Source organism: Tiliqua scincoides, chromosome 8 (genome assembly GCF_035046505.1).
Source record: "Tiliqua scincoides isolate rTilSci1 chromosome 8, rTilSci1.hap2, whole genome shotgun sequence".
Taxonomy (NCBI): domain Eukaryota; kingdom Metazoa; phylum Chordata; class Lepidosauria; order Squamata; family Scincidae; genus Tiliqua; species Tiliqua scincoides.
The window spans coordinates 12,775,854-12,792,132 of NC_089828.1; the positions used below are offsets into that span (position 1 = coordinate 12,775,854).

General features: G+C 43.7%; 1 protein-coding gene across 3 annotated transcripts in view; it reads left to right on the forward strand.

The window, feature by feature from the left end:
- FBN1 (fibrillin 1) overlaps window positions 1–16,279 on the forward strand; it is a 209,991-nt gene that overhangs the window by 41,453 nt on the left and 152,259 nt on the right. The window lies entirely within an intron of this gene.

The following is a 16,279-nucleotide window of genomic DNA, read 5'->3' on the forward strand; positions in this document are numbered from 1 at the left end:
ACAGTAGGGATAAGGTGGTGACGGGGAGACAAATTTGAAACTGCTTCAAAATTTGGGGTGCAGGGCCTCTAGGCATACAACTGTGTGTGCCCCCTCCCACTGTCTTAAGGCTATCCCTGTTGAAAAGTTAGATGTGCAGTTGCTGTTCAAGTGCTATATACATTTTTATTTAAAGATGGGAACAAGGATGAAAGGCGCCTGAAATGTAACCGTTAGTTTTGTTTCACATCTTGAACTTAAAAAATGCAAAAACTGGCCAATAAAAGAAGTATAATCACGTACATTTTAGCTTGCTGTTTAATATACAAAGATGTTCCGGGCAATTTCTTGGCAATCAGAACTACACAAGTACCAGAGTTATACACTCTCCTGCCTCATGTCCTTTGCTTTGTTTTGACTAGCCGCTCTGAGTTCTTCTTTAAAACTTGTATGAGGTTGCTATCAATTCTGTGATTTTTTTTTGCCTGGGTCTCCATAGCAACAAGCACAGCTGTTTCCAGATGAGAACACAGCCCTACTTATCTGCTATACTGAAGTCGTTTCAAGGAAATTCAATCAAGTTTAACAGTGTTCTGGAGAGAGATGACAGCAATAGCTGTTTAACTGTAATTATCGCTGGACTGTTTTGTATTCCTGAAGATAACATGTGTTTTAATTTGAGCAAATTGACTGTCTTGCTGTCTGGAAAATTCATATGATAGATTACATATAAAGTAGGCCATTATCCTCAGTCAAGCACATCCAACTCTCCCCCTCTCTCTTTTAATGCAGACATATATTTTAGTTCTATTCCTGAGAGAGAGAGAGAGAGAGAGAGAGAGTAGTTACAGTTATCCCTAGTTTGAATGCAAACTCCTATGCTTCTGGATAGGTAGGATTAGTTCCAACATTACGGTTAACTCTTCCACACAGGAAAAATAGGTGGTTACCCAAAGCAGCCAAATCTAAGGGAGTAGTAAAATATGACTGTTTATACTGTGTTCAGCCACAGAATGGGAAATAGCAGATATTTCCCTAGTGAGAGAGAAGTCTCATACAGTTGGCTCAGAGCAGAATCTTGCATAAAGTTAGCTTAGATTCTTGGTTTTTTTCTTCTTCTTTGTGTTGCTGTTCATACCTAACATTAAAATGACAGGATGTGATCTAGCCAACGTTGTATATATGCAATAGGGATCAAATGTATATGCCTGTGGGCTGGGCAGAAATGGGTTAAGCACTTTTGATTCTCATTCATTTTGCAGTAGAGGAGTTTCTAGGTCCATTCTACTGTTCTCTTAATGAAATCAATGGGGTTTAGCAGGGCTGAAGTAGGCTGGATCAAATCTGCAATGACCCATCTCTACAGGTTAAATAGAATTTCAATTTTGCCTGTGCAAGATACTCATTCCTCCCCCCTCCCCCATAGCTCTGAAAGGAAAATAAGTTTTATCTGCTCCTTCTTTCCGTGTGCCCAGTTTTGAGCACTGGAAAGGACAAGCTCTAATGGCTGGAGAGGCAGTGAGTGTTTAGAAGCAGAGAAGAATAGAGAATACAATAGATAGAATACAATACAGTTTACAATACAATAGAGTTTGTGGCCCAGGTGGGCCAAGCCATTGCTCTGTTCCTAGGGTTGTATTTGGTATAACTGACCAAGTGATAGATGTGTGTCCCTGGAATTGAAGCACACAACAGGAAAATAGTCTTGAAGTGCACAGAGGTAGCCCGTTATCTTCCTTTTGAAGTGAGTTGCCATGATTGAGGAAGTGCACAGAATTTCAGTTTTGTTTTGTTTTTTAAATTGAGCATTGTGTTCTGAAAACATATTAGAAGGATTTTTTAAAAAGTCTGTCTGGCTTTCTGGGTTCACCTGACTCCCAGAATTCAAAGGAATCTGGTTTGTAAGATTAGCGTCTGGATTTGAATTGCCTACGGCTCCCTTCTCTGGACAGTGGTTGGCAACCTTCAGTCTCGAAAGACTATGGTATAAGCCTACAGCACCCAGTATTCCCAGGCAGTCTCCCATCCAAGTACGTACTAACCAGGCCTGACCCTGCTTAGCTTCCAAGATCAGACAAGATTGGGCATGTGCAGGGTAACCTGTTTTGTGCCACAACCCCGATATATAAATAAATAATGAGACTGGCGACCCTACTGTTGATCCTGCCCCCCTTCCAGGACCCTATCCGCCCACCCCTGTTGCCACCCTGTCCCCACCCCCATAATGCCCTCCCAGCACTATTCACTGTAACCATATATTCTTATTAGAGAGAACAGAACAAGCTGTACCAGCTGAAATTCCCTTCTCTATACAATTGTTAAAGGCCCAGGAGCCCTAAAGTTGAAAGGTTGGCCACCCCTGTTCTAGATGTATAGACAGGTTATGGCCTCTGCACCTTTCCTGAGAATCCCTAGATACTATCCCATCTAGTGGCCCATGAAGGCAGAGTAACATCCTAAACTATGATTTGTCAGTTGGAACTATGATTTGTCAGTTTTGGGCTATACACCTGTCTCTGGCCCTACAGATGCCTTTGTACTTGACCCCTGAGTGGACCACACAACTGCTTTTAGTCATCATGGACTGACAGGCAGTTCCCCCTGGGTTCCAAGTGCCTGAAACCAGCTTCCCCCAGTTCCAAGTGCTTGACAGGTTTGACAGCATGTTGTGGTATTGTTGATCTTTTTGGCTGTTGTGTTTGAGCTGAACCTTTTAAAGTTTTTCAGAACTTGTGGTGAACTTCTTTGGCCATGAGTAAATTGTTGTCTTGGGGCCCTGATTTACGCAATGGCTGTATCATGATTGCATTAGTCATATACCTGTATTCAACACTCTTGATCTGCTGAATGCAGAACCTTGGCTCAGTTCCACAGCTAGGGGAATCACCCTGGGCAGGATTCCAAGAACATGCAAGTGCATCACAGTGAATAAAGCTAACCTAGTATTTCTTTGGGGGGTGATGTTTAAGAATGTAAAAGTGGATGAGTCTTGATACAAATTTAAAAAGCAAAAGTTCAGTAGCGTTGGGAGTGGATTGAGGAAGAGTTAAAACAAATGTAACTGCCTTTTTCTGTGAGCTGATCCAAGAGCACTGTGCTGAAGCAACATAAGGATCCATGTGCCCACTTGACAGTTTGGATTGCAGCATTGTGACAGCTGTGGGTGTACTTTGCTGCTGCACCAGCAAGGATCCTGCCTGAGGTGACTTGCTGTGATATCCCAGGAATGGGGGTGTGGGACTTGGAAAGGCCCCAGGTAATGGAGAGCTGCATAGCCAAGGCCTAGACTTTGTGCTACAGTCTGATGCCCCATCTTGTGTCTTGTAGTGTCAGCACATCTTCAAAACCAGTGCTGTCTCTGGCGGTCTGGTACAACATTTTGCCTCATTTTGTAGATTCCTTGTGGCTCCCTTTAGGCTTCTAAGCACAGTGGAAAGTACAAACAGAATTATGCTCCCACCCAGAATTTCCTTCTGAGTCAGATGACTTCAGTCACTTCAAATCTTCAGACTATAGTATTAGACACACAAACTGCATGTGCAAACAACGTCTGGTTTTCCTTCTCACCCTCAGTCCTGTTCAGCTCTCTTTTTCCATTGTAAGATATTTCATTTTGTAGAATTTCAATAAATAAATCCGCCTGGCAAATTCAAAAGATAAAAATTAGGCTGCTCAACCATTTAAAGAATGTTTTGGCTGCCATCCTATGCAAGTTTTCTTCCAAGTAAGCCTCAGTGAGCACAGTGAGACTTACTTCTGAGTAAGCATACACTGTAAGCCAATCACCTGCCTTTTATTGAATCAATTTTAACAAATATGCATATCTCTATAAGTGTCCCCTTGCACTTTGAAGTGTTAATTGAAGTTTAATAAGCAAAAGCTATTCCTTGCAAGGAAGGCAGGTTGCCTTCTGGATTTTTTGCTCTCAATTACATAAGATAACATGGTTTTGAGGAAAGAAAGTGGCTTTAATTTGTAGCCCCAGCTGGTTAAAATTTGTCCTGTGGTTTAATAACTAGGGCTTTACTTGATTAATTTACAAGTTAAACCTATTAATGTTTTTAACCATAATGAACATATAATATCTAAAGATCTTTGACATAAAAAAGCAAACATGGGTGGTGAAGAAACAGTGCTTTAGTACTGTATTGTGTGGTCTTCTTTCTTATAACTGGTATAATATGTGTTTGTGGAAAAGACTAAGCATCCTCTGGCATACCCTGACTGCGGTATTTAGTCTGAGCAGAAAGCAAATAACAAACTGTAGGTAAAAGTACAAGTATGATCCCAAAACCTCATGTTCATTTCAAGTCATATTGCAACACTTGGTCGTTGGCAAAATATTTAAAGTTTCTCTCCCCCCCCCCCCCCCGCACACAGTTTTAGAGCTGTCTTTCTAGAAATGCAATTGTTGACAAAGACATAATGTGCTGTCCTGCTACATTAAGAGTCAAATGAGATGTGGTGCTCAACTCTTCTCTTCCAAAAAACCAGCAGTGGAGGGGAGATCCAGATTGGGCCCATGGGATCTAACCATTTCTGCACTAAAAAAATGAGGGTAAGACCCCACTTCTGCAATGATTCCATATTATTAGTATCATATGTTCCAGTAAAATCAAATGCCTAGTGCATTTTGACCAAACAAGCCCTTCTTCAGAGACCAACTGAAATGAAAAATGTAAATTTAATTATAGTTATTTTATAATTGTGCCCTTCAAATCTGCTACCTGAGGCGATTGCTTCAGTTGGCCTCATGGATTGTCTGGCTCTGTTTTCCTCATACTACAATCCTCACAAAAATCTTCGCCCCCAACGTGCCGCTATCTCCGATTGGGAAGCTTCCATTAGTGCTCATGGAATCCTCTCTACCAGGGCTAACTGGGGGGTGGGGCGGAGGATGTGCTTTTTTGTTGCAATCACAACATTAGAGGCAAGGGTTTAAATACCTCATGTCACAATCCTGATCACTCCTGCTGTATTTTTTTTAGTGTATCAAAAATAACAAATGTTGCATTTGAAAGCGCTATGATTTTGAATTTAGAAACAGAATTCCCCTTTCTATACGTAGAACATCCAAGTTACAAAGAGGGAGGTGGAGAGAGAAAATTATTTGAGAATGATTAACATTTGCAGCAGACATTTTCGCACTTCCAGCGAATCCTTGGAAGTTTTGTAATCATGTGTAGCTTTTATGTATTTCTTTTGTGACTGCTTGCTCTATTTGGCATCCGAACAGGACTGAATAAGAAAGAGGCCTAAATAAGGTATGAAGAAGGGAAAGGATGATCTGAGAAAACAATTCTTTTGAAAACCTTCTACAACAGAGTACAAAATTTTATTCCTTTTTATGCGAGGCAACGTCCTGCTTGAGAACAGTACAAGCTTTGCCTGAATAAAGGAGGATAGGTTGTTACCATTTGAAAAAGGGCCCAATCCTATCCCAATTTCCAGCACCCATGTAGCTGCAATGCATCCCTGAAGTAAGAGAACAAATGTTCCCTTACCTTGAGGAAGGCTCCATGACTGCCCCACCACCACAGGATGCAGTGCATGCCCCACTGGCACGGCTGCATTGGTGCTGGAAAGTTGGATGGGATTGCCAGGTGAAAGGGAGTGCAACAGGATGCAGGTATCTTGTTGACTTGTATGCTCCCTGACGACCTAATCCTGAGCTGCCTGGTGCATGGGGCATTTGGTGGGCTGCTGTGAGATACAGGAAGCTGGACTAGATGGGCCTGTGGCCTGATCCAGTGGGGCTGTTCTTATGTTCTTATGGGGCTGCAGCAACGCCAAAAATGGCTGCCACCATATCCTGCGTGCTCTGGGCAGCTGCCGGTGGCTCCTTGGGACTTGAAGGGGACTTTTTAGTCCCCTTCCCCTGGGTAAGGAGAGTAGCCCTGCAATGGGGCTACTTGATTCACCACCAACTCAAAGGTCAGCGGTGAATCAAGAACCTCTGTGTCGGGCAGTGAGCCCGACTCTGGATCTGATGGAACTTTGCTTCACCGGTCCCGCCTCTCAGCCTCTCCACTCCCTCTCCCCAGAACACCTCCTCCCCACCCTCCCCCCTCCCCCTCCCCTTCTCGAAACGCCTCCTAACCCTAACCCTAGCGGTAAGCTGGCGGTAAACCAGCACACACTGTTCAAGGCTGGGCCCTGAGGCATCTGTTGGACCACTGTGAGATGCAGGAAGCTGGACTAGATGGATCTTTGATCCAGCAAGGCTCTTCTTGTGTTCTTAGGATTGGGCCCTAATAGAGTGAGATTTACAGTGCAATTCTGTGCTAGTTTACTCAGAAACAAGTCCCATTGTGTTCAAAGCATAATCCCCAACCGCAGTGGTTCCCAAACTGTGCAGTGCTGCACTCTGAGACGTTGTGGTGAACTCACAGGGGTGTGGCAGGATGTCCCAGGTGCCCTTCCTGGCTCTCCCAGGCGCCGCCATCTTGGCTTGCGCACTTCTTGCGAGATCTTGCAAGAATTGCATGACATCTCGTGCAATCCAAGACGGTGGCACCTACGAGAGCCGGGAAGAAGAGGTTGCTGTAAAAGATGGGTGCTGGGACCACAGTAAGTTTGGGAACCATTGCCCAACAGATTGGGCGAGGTAGAGGGTAGGACTAAGGTGAGAGGAACTGCTTGCTGCCATTTCTCCTGTTGGAATGGGAGTGTTTAAAGGTAGGAGCTGCTCTCCAGCTGCCTCGCTTGGCAGGCAGGCAGGTTCTAGCTACGATCTCTCTCTCAAGGTTTCTTGGGTTTCTTCCAAGGATAGACCTTGAAGGCTCTATCCCCTGCTTCTTAGCTTGTAATGAAGATTTAAGTTTAAAAAAACAAAAAAAACCCCAGGGAAGATATTCACATTCATTCACATTATACTCCAATATGTATGCTAAAAGCAGTAACATGAATCCTTAAAAAAACTTTGCTTAAATGCGAGCTACTTGATAGGTTCAATCTAAGATTTTGCAGGACTTTACTTTTGAGCTCTGTCAGCTTGCATGCAGCGCTCCTAAATGTGTCACCTGGCCAGAAAGAAGTTGATTTAAAGTGAAAGCCAGGCTGGAGTAAGCTAGGTAATGCCTTAGGCATTTCTGGAAGCAGAGAGTTTGGTCCTAGACAGCTGGATGGCACACAACTTCTTGCTTAGGGAGGGATGCTTGGTTGCGTCACTGTCCTGTTTAGGAAATTCATAAAAAGCATCAATGTCAGGAAGAATTACTCCTTCGTGTGAACATGCCTGGAACATTTCATAGCAAATCTGTGGTTTTAGTGACTTCATACAATTCTCGCAGTCAAGTATTTGGATTTATTATTTAAATGTTTTAATTTTGTTATGGGCTGTGTTTTGTAAGCTGCTTTGAGAGCTTCTTCGGGAAACTGAATAAATAAAATGAGTGGGTTACATTATTTCCGCTGTAACTAACTTATATTTGTAACCTCAACACCTGGTTCTGCGCACTGTAGGTTTTACTGATTTCTGACACCTCTAAACTGTACCACTGCAAATCCCTTCTCCATCCGATAATGATCTAATATGAATATTGTCAGAGTGTAACTCGTACTGAACATTTTGTGTTCTTTTTCTTCACTTCATGTGCTGCCTGTGTGTTGTGGCAGTGATTAATGCTGGCCTGCCAAAGCAGAAAGCACATGTTACACATGAGCCCATCTAATGAGACCTTGAGAAGGGAATTAGAGTAATAGCCATTACACTCAGTCTGTTGCTGTGTTCTGTTTTGGAAAGACTTTTGTGTTCTCACTGATATGCAAGGAACCTTTATTTCCATTAGCAAAAATTAATTATTGTATTGCACCCTAAGAGCTCATAGCATAGCCTTTTGCTGACCCCCCTTCTTGCTGCAGCCCCTCCATGCCATGCTATATCCCATCCTGCTCTTGGGGGCCCCTCAAACTTGAAGAATACATTTTTGTGGGTGCAGGAGGCTGCAGATGGAAGGTGAGATTGGCAAAAATGGTAGTTTCTTCTTGACAGTGGCATTAGCTAAAGTGGGGCCAGGAGGTACATGGCCCCCCACAGTGGAGTGACACTTTTCTGCCATCTTAATTTATAGGGGGGTAACAGCACTTACCTCAGGAGTGCAGCAAATGCTGCAAAATTGGTCCTCCTGTCTGCCCTCGGCTCCAAACGGAGCCATTTTTGGAGGCAAAGGCCGCAAAGGAGCAGGGGCAAGGGTGACAGTGCAGTCGTGCAGGATGCCACCCTTCTCTGTGACATCACCCAGCCCCAGATGCTATTGGGCTGGCAACGCAACTGCTTCTTGAATGAGCGGACCTTTCCATTCATGCTACAAACACCTAGGACACAGTCTGCGATTGTTACTATTTAATGTGCCAGCTGTGTGCAGCACATTACAAAGATTGGGAAGACAGGTCCCTGTTCTGAAGGTCCCCAGTCTAAAAGACAGACAAGGAAAATAACTGAGGAGGGAAAGGGAATTAGAAGCAGGAAAAGACTAGGGAAGAATGTGCAATTATTTCAGAGTCATGTACTTATGCTTAATTACAGTATATTTATGGAGGCTAGATGTCAGAGTGAAAGAACCTATATATTTCATACGTGGTCACTGAAAGGGAAAACTTTTTGAACTTCAGTTTCTGGAAGTACTGAAGGAGAGAGATTGACTAAGGGATGTTCCAGAGAAGTCATTTTTGCATTTGGGGGGGGAGGGTGAATACATGCAAAAATATGGCACTGTAAAGTACGTGAGTTCTGGGTAATGGTTTCTTATTGGCTATTTGTCATAAGTGTTTTGTTGATTATTACAACTATTATTATTTTATGTTTCTTATTGTGAATTGCCCTTGTGGTTTCTGTCAGAAAGGAGATGTGCAAGTGTTAGAAAACAAATATATAATATAACAAATAGTGCATGTATTTCTGTCTTCCTTGGAATTTGCATGCCCCTTGAGTCAAGAGCAAGGGTAAGCTTTGTGATGCTGCCTGCCTGTCTTCAGCATAGGGAAGCTTGGACAATGTCATTTGCTTCACCAAGGGCAAGACCTCTGGTAAAATGTGAAAACTCCTGAACTGCAATCTGAGAACAAAAAGGTCCTGTGTTTGGGGGCTGAACTTGCACACAATACGGTTGCAAGGAAAGAGACCATAAAGTTTTATACCACTGTCTCCATTTTCTTTTCACATTTTGGAGATGCTTTTGATCCAAGTTGGCCCCATTGCAATGCTGTGTGCGTACAGGAAAGAAGAAAGCTCTGTCGTGCCAAGGTATTAAACAGCTAAGAAGGGTGGAAACGTCTTCTTTGCTCCCCTAAGATCTGGGAGAATAAGAGCAGCCTCCCAAATGTTTACATTGTCTAGCTATTTGTTGATTGTGTCTCAGTGGCCTGCATTCAGTTTCTCACTGTATTGGCTGAACATACTTATTCTTTTTTTTTTTCTGGCTTGCATTAGGAGTCTCCCTCACCCTCCCAACTCCACAGCTTTAGCTATGTGACCTCATCTTGCCTTTTTACCTTGCACTTTTCTCAGCCCCCTTGTCAGCAACTTAAGTCATGCTTTAAGGCACACATTGACCTGCTGTTCTGTATAGAGAATGTACTGTACAGAACTGTTGGGTAATAAAATATTTGACTTTTGGAAGTCTTTTTTTTTTTAAAGTGAAAATGTATGTCACTAAAGATGAAATCCTCAACAAAGGTCTTAGTAGGGAATAATTCCTACTGAACCAAATGGGCTAAAGTAAACACTGCTAATTGTTCAGAGGCATCCTTTAAAGTGGTGGGTCTCTAATATTTAGCAGAGGAGATCAGTTCTCCATCCCAGGACAGCGTCTCTCTCCAATGACTGTTTGCTGGTGTCTCTCTTGTGTCTTTTTTCAGATTGTGAGTCCCTTTGGAATAAGGAACAATTTTTTTCCTATTTGTGTAAACTTCTTTGTTGAAAAGCAGTATATAAATATTAATAATAATAATTTTAAAAATTAAGGCAGAACATTTTCAGGATATGAACTTCTAAAATTCATAGCAAATCCCATAACTTTTCTGGGCTTGCACAGAAGAATCCTTGATCAATGTTGATTATTTCCTTTTGTAAACAGTCATCTGGTATATTATAATTTTTGATTTATCCAATTGCTTTTGATAAGCCAGGTTCTGCCCCATTGTTCAATCTAGTGCTTCATCACAAGCCAGCCAATTAACTATCCATGGTGATGCAGTTAGAACTTCTTAACCCATGAAGCCATTAAGAAAACAAAACAAAAAAAACCAGTGTCTGGACTCTTTTTGGAAGTGGTGGGAACTCTTGCGAAAAATGAATTGCAACTACCCGTAGGAATTCCTGAGCATTTCTGCATGCTAACTTAAAGAAGTTCCTAAACTGATAGGGTAGTTTTACTGTCAGATTAATGTAGACTTCAAAAGAAAAGTCAGGAAGTACTTCAAGGTTACAGACAGCAAGTGCAGAAAGAGTTGCAGCCGAAATGGACTATTAAAGAGCAAGTCAGGACATTCTGTGCTGGTCCAGTTTGCCAGCAGTGGGATATGATCAGCTGGAATTTTTGCGCTGTACAATTTGATGTGTAAACTGTTGCAGTTGACGTTGTTGGTGCAGGTAGATCGTTCTACATAATGAGTGTTGTGTGGATTGATTTGTATTGTGTCTCCAAGATCCGTGTCAGCCCTTTGTGACATGAAAACAGAAGTAGATGAATGCGCCAGAATCATTACGGTTGCTAAAGAATGCTTCAGTGACTCAACTCTCATATCAACTGCTCCAAGCAAGGATAAATAAAAGAAGGAGTAACTACCTACTTGTTTTTGTTTTTTGATAGCTCTGCGATATAATTTTTCAGTGTGTATCCACACTGCCTGCAAAGTTGTAAGGAGATCCATTCTATTTTGGATTGGTTCCAAAATAGATAGTATCTGACAACATAATCCTATCCACATTTTCCTGGGAGTAAGCCCCCTTGATTCTAATAGGACTGACTTCTGAGTAGGCATGCATAGGCATGCATTGGGCTGTGACGCTCCTGGCTATTTTAGCTGCAGACACACTGTTGTTATTAAGATCTTCAAGATGGGAAGGGAGGCCATGGTCTGCGTCACTATATTCCACCATCATATTTTATGTTATGGCTGATGCTTGAAATGAATGCAAGCAATGATGTGCCTCCCCCTCCCTTTTTCTCATCCTGTGAGAAAAGTTAGGTTGAGTGCGCGGCCCAAGGTCACCCAGTGAACTCTGTGACTGAGCAGGAGTCAGAACCCAGGTTTCCTAGTCCCAACACTTAATCCATGAGATGCATGGACCCTCTGTTTCTGCCTGGGTCTGTCACAGATCCCTCTGTCCATGCAGCTTTTGATATCTATGCTGTCAGCTTGCAATTCATACTGCCCAACTCAAGTCTAACCAGCACTGAAGCAGCGGGGCTAATTGGCCCATGCATCTAGGGCTGGGAAGGAACAGGCTGGAGGTCTCCTTGAGGTATGGCGGCATTAGTTGGTATGGGATAAAGCACCAGTGTCTGCAGTGGCGTTACTCGGATCTACTCCTGCCAAATGGCCGGCTCAAGTCTGAGAAGCCTCATGTTGGGTGTTCAAGTCTGGGAGGGAGAATAGATTTGGGATGCACCAGAGCTGCTAATCCTGTCATCTCCTGGGCTCGATCCACCCTGTTTCCATCCTCTCCCTGCCCCATTACTCTCTCTCCCAACCCTCTCCCTGCCCCTGCAGTCTGGCGAGAGCTTACCTGCTCCATTGAGCATTCCTTTTGGATCCAGTGCCAGTGGGATTGCGCAGGCCTTCCCACCAGCACTGCTTTGGTGTTGTGGATAACTTTACTGCACCCTAGGCCCGTGCATCCTTTTGTGACACCCTAGGATGGCACAGCAGTTGCTGCACCATTGCTAGTCTAGAATAGGATTGTGCCGTTAGTTCATTAAGGGCGCAATCCTAACTGTGGGAGGATTAGCCATAACGCATGTTTGTGCCTCCTCGGGAGTTGGCTGGGCTGGTGCAGGGATGTGCGCATCCAGCCTCCGCGCCAACTTGGGGAGGGAGGGTTGCGTCAGTTGGCCTCGGCGGACACAAGGGTTTAAGGAGGGCGAGAAGGAGGTGGGAGGGAGGCATTCTGGGGCAGGCAGAGGGCGGTTCCAGGGGTGGGAGGTGGGGCTAGTACAGATCTGTTAATTTCCTAAAATGCAGTCGCATACCAAGGTAGAATCAAGTCTAATAGATTAAAAATAACATACCTGTATTGAAATGAATGGGGACCCACCTGAAACTGGCTCGGGATCCTCCTAGTGGATCCTAACCCACAGAGTGAGTAAGACTGCTATAAATTGTTTATGATGTACATACTGGAAAACTAGGGACCAAATGATAAGAAGACGAGGCCTTCTTTGCAGACATACGATCTCCATATTGCTTATAGCAAATGGTTCATAGACTTCTGTTGCTTTTAAGCCTCTGAGCTGTGGTTGGGGCTGCAGCCATTCGTTTGCTTTCGAATGATCCGGCCTTTCTTTCTTCAGCTGATTACAGTAAACTGTGTAATAGAGGGTGGAGGCCTTTGGTTGCTGTCCAAGAAAGTGAGTAATAATTGACCTAATGTACAGAGCATATGAATAAACTATTCTTTTGGTAAGAAATTTATGTTTTACAGGGTGTGCTAGAGTTCACATCCCTCTTCTTTTCTTCACATCTTCCAAAAGTTTTAAAAATGCTCAGCTGCTCTATTAAATTTCTAATTCAACAAAAGACTCAAATACAAAGTATGCATTAGATAAAATGCTTTGAGTCAAATCCAATCAACTGGGAAAAGAAATTTAACTCTGCCTTGAAACAGCTGTTCAGAATTTTTTAGCAGAAATAACAGTGTCTCCCATTGTGGTCGCCCACGTCAGACCCAAATTACAGAACACTTTATATTGCTAAATGGATGAGAAGTTGCTGCAAAGGTTCAGATCGTCCCCTAGATATACAAGGTGTTATAATTTGCTGTGAGTATGGGAGCTGTCTCTTGTCTCTTTCACAGCTGGCTTCCTGAGTGTGTTCATGGCCACTCCTCTGCAGACATAAGAACGTAAGAACAGCCCCACTGGCTCAGGCCATAGGCCCATCTAGTCCAGCTTCCTGTATCTCACAGCGGCCCACCAAATGCCCCAGGGAGCACACCAGATAACGAGACCTCATCCTGGTGCCCTTGCATCTGGCATTCTGACATAGCCCATTTCTAAAATCAGGAGGTTGCACATACGCATCATGGCTTGTAACCCATAATGGATTTTTCCTCCAGAAACTTGTACAATCCCTTTTTAAAGACATCCAGGCCAGACACCGTCACCACATCCTACGGCAAGGAGTTCCACAGATTGGCCACATGCTGAGTAAAGAAATATTTTCTTTTGTCTGTCCTAACCCTCCCAACACTCAATTTTAGTGGATGTCCCCTGGTTCTGGTGTTATGTGAGCATTCTGGTGTATTATGTTATGACATATTAGTGCTGGCATAGCTGCAGAACTGTCCCTCTGCCTGAAATATTCCTTAAAAAAAATAGCAGATTTTCCATTATCCAGAAATTCAGAAAAGTGACAAAGCATATTATATGTCTTGTTTGCAGCATAGTTTAATAATACATTATCTGAATCATGAGTGGCTGCAAGTTTCAGGGTGCACTTGCCCAAACACCCTCCATGGACTCCCCTCATACCTATTTGAGCAATGTGAGCAGTAGTGTAGCTAAAGGGGGTGCAAAGCTCTAAGTTTTGTACAGCGCTTCACCGTAGCATGCAGGTGGCCCCCTCCTCTTCAGAGCCATTTCGGGCCGCTAGAGCAAAGTGGAGGTGTCTCCTCTGTTTTGCTCTAGCAGCTTGGTATGCTCCAAATGGGAGGGGCAGCTTGCATGCTATGGTGAAGCACCGTGCAAAACTTAGTGCTTTGCACCCCCTTTAGCTACACTACTGCATGTGAGTTATTTGTCTGTGGGCAGAGCGGAGCCTGAGGGGCATCAACTTCAGGCGCTATGCCAAGAGTGGGCGCATTACTGCCCCTCAGGCTCCACCCAGTTATGGAGGAGGCACTGGTGGCTTTGCGCCTCTGTTTGTTCTCCCCTTCTAGGAGAGTCTCCACAGGAGAAGGAATGGGGCGCAAAGCAGCCACAAGCCCCCCTCCTTGGGGAGAATGCAGAAATGATGTCACATGACATGATGTCAGATGATTTTGTGGTGCCAGGTGCTGGGGCAGTGTGTTATGGCTCTGGCTGTGGTCACAGAGGTGGTCTCGGGGACCAGCATAGGGCCCTTCTGAGAGCCTTGGGCTCTTGGCAGCTGCACCCAAACATTCACATTACTGACTCTGACTCCAAGTTACTAACATAGTGACCATGTTGCTGATCCTTGTTACTGACTCTGATTTGTATATAGGGCTGATAGCCAGACTGATATTTTGAATTGACCGCTTATTATCCAGGCGCTGCTTAGATATTATCACATATTGCCTGAAGCCAAGAATGCCTTTGTGTAGGTGGCAGCCTATCTTTTAAATTACATCATGATCCCATCTGTTCGCAAAGACAGGAGTAAAGGATCCTTCTTTCAGCCTTGCAGGACTCAAGGCCCACACAAATGCTTTAATTACAAGCAGGCAGCCCTCTGCCTTGTACTCTAACCACAGCCACATTTAAAAACATTTGTCTGTTGTTGTTGTTATATGTGTGTTTAATTTCGTTTAACCCAGGCTAGTCCTGAGGATTTGGTTCTTCCAGGAAGAACTTTCTAACTTCTTTCCAACAAATGCTTATGTCACAATAATGACAGATGACACTCTGTGGTTTAACCATAGCTTAACATTACTATAAGCATTGGACTTATAAGCACCCACTCCTTGGTGCTCATGGGGAAGAAATTTGCCACTTCCTGTTCTACTGTCGAACAATCCTGGATTTGGCCAAGTCCAAAACTGACAAATCCTGCCTTGTTCTAACCACAGTTTTGAGTAAGCCAGGTTATCAAACCAGAATTCAGTCTCTCTCTTTTTTTTAAATATCCTGGCTTGCTCACAAAATGTAGTTAGTGTTACCAAAAAGGGCTGCTTTGTTTAGGGGGGGGGGGGATTATCACACTGCCCTTATTGGAAACTTCAGGACCATAGGCTGGATAACAAAACAGCATAATGCAGAGAAATTCCCTTTTAGCTTAAGGAAGAGACTGAAAGAGAGATAACTTTTAATAAAAGATTATATTTTTATTAGAAAAGCACACAGGTAAACATAATGCACATGGAAAAATGATAAGTATATGTTTCTAGTACTTGTATCTAGTGTACCCAACTTATGGTGGTTGCATGTGAGCAGTATTTGGTGCATCCGAGGAAATCAGGAAAAGGGAAATTTGTAGGGGAGGATTTTAGGGGTCCCTGGTCTGCCAAACCCAATTGCTAACTAAAGATGGGGAGAGAAGGGGAGAAATAGGTGGGAAAGAAAGAAGGGAAAGAACGCAAGATAGTTACCTGTCCTGAGGAGCAGATGGATTGGGGGGGGAAGAGTCCTGGGAGGAGGAGCTTCTGCCTTGGAGGAAGAGTCAGAGAGAGAGAGAGAGAGAGAGCACATGGCCGGAGCCCTCTCTTAAAAGGGTTTTTGCTGTGACTGAAATGGGCTGGATGCTGAGCTGGGGAAAACTGCCGTCCACCAGGGTGTTTGAGCTGGGGGAAAACTGCCACCCACCAGGGTGTCTGGGGTCAAGATGTCCCTTATCAGCAAGATTCAATGTGTCTAATGGCTGGTTTCCTAGCTAGGGGAACTTACACAATAAGCAGTGATTGAGTTAACAATACAACAATAGGAGACGCTTAAGCAACGATTTACTATTCCAGCCTAGAGAGGTAGAAGTTGTGTTGTAGTTTGACCAGGGATTTTTGGAAGTTTGGCCTGTGAGAAGATTAATGTGTTTGCATAACCAGTGCTTGGATTAGGAGACACAGTGATTGGGTTAAACAAATGATTTGCTCTTCCAGACTTGTTTACCCTCAGGAGAGGGAATGTTGTCACCATGAGCTTGACTTGACTTCTTTTGTGGCCTGTATGGGAAGTTTAGCCTCCATAATAACATAACCAGATATAAAATCACAACTTAAAAGGAAAAAGGGGATTTTCACGTAACATTAGAACAAGCTGGGACTTGCAAGGCTTGGACTTCTTGGCAAATTCTGGATTGTCTGAAGGCAGGACAGGAAGTCACAAGTGTAACCATCATTTGTGAAGGGGAGGGTGAGCTGAGTGTGTAAACCCAAGGCATGTGATAGTCTGTGCCACAAGACTCA